Raw genomic sequence first — 1,097 nt, forward strand, 5'->3', positions numbered from 1 at the left:
AAAAAAAAAAAAAAAAAGCCAGGCATGGTGTCATGTGCTTGTAATCCCAGCTACTCAGGAGCCTGAGGCAGGAGAGTCACTTGAACCCGGGAGTTGGAGGTTGCAGTGAGCTGGGATTGTGCCACTGCACTGTAGCTTGGGCAACAGCGTGAGACTCTGTCTAAAACAAACAAACGAACTATCAAGAATACAGAAACAACCTGTAACCCCAGAGATAGCCATTGTTAGCACAGAGGCATACCTGTTTCTGGTTTTGTCCAAATGTGGATTCGTGGATGTTTTATGTACTCAAAAGAGCAACAACAAATGATGTGTTATTTATTCTGGCTTACAACCTGATTTTTCCTCTTAACAGTATTTTGTGGACAACTTTTTTTCTGTCAGCAAATCCCTATCTATGTTATTAAGATAAACATTGCTTAGCCTTCCAGCCAGAGAGAGTGTCAGCCTTGTATTGAGCCAGTTCTCTGTTATGGGATGTGTGGTTGTTTGTGCAGTTTCGTTTAAGCATCCTTAGCTTTCTCTGTCCAATGGCTTCACTGAGGTAGATCCCTATAAATGGAACTGCTAGGTCAAAGGCATTGCGAACTCTAAGCCATTTACACCTTTGCATAATGCAGGCTTATAGGAGAGGAATATTGGCAATATATATAATCCTGACCTCTGATTCAAACATAATGACCTCCCTTTTAGCCCAAGAAAATATTACCAGAAAAAGTTTGTTTATTTATTTATTTTTTAATTTTTAAGTTCAGGAGTACATGTGCAGGTTTGTTACATAGATAAACTTGTGTTAGGTGTTTTTTTTTGTACAGGTTATTTCATGACCCAAATATTAAGCCTAGTACCCATTAGTTATGTTTCCCGATCCTCTCCCTCTTCCCATCCTCCCCCTCCGATAAACCCCAGTGTGTGCTGTTCCCCTCTCTGTGTCCCTGTGTTCTCATCATTTAGCTCCCACTTGTAAGCAAGAACATATGGTATTTGATTTTCTGTTCGAGTTAATTTGCTAAGGATAGGCCGGGCGCGGTGGCTCAAGCCTGTAATCCCAGCACTTTGGGAGGCCGAGACGGGCGGATCACGAGGTCAGGAGATCG

General features: G+C 42.0%; 1 protein-coding gene across 1 annotated transcript in view; it reads left to right on the forward strand.

Annotated features, from left to right (window-relative positions):
- RNF213 (ring finger protein 213) overlaps positions 1–1,097 on the forward strand; it is a 168,533-nt gene that overhangs the window by 46,114 nt on the left and 121,322 nt on the right. The window lies entirely within an intron of this gene.

The sequence above is a fragment of the Mandrillus leucophaeus genome, unplaced genomic scaffold (genome assembly GCF_000951045.1).
Source record: "Mandrillus leucophaeus isolate KB7577 unplaced genomic scaffold, Mleu.le_1.0 Scaffold1, whole genome shotgun sequence".
Classification (NCBI taxonomy): Eukaryota; Metazoa; Chordata; class Mammalia; order Primates; family Cercopithecidae; genus Mandrillus; species Mandrillus leucophaeus.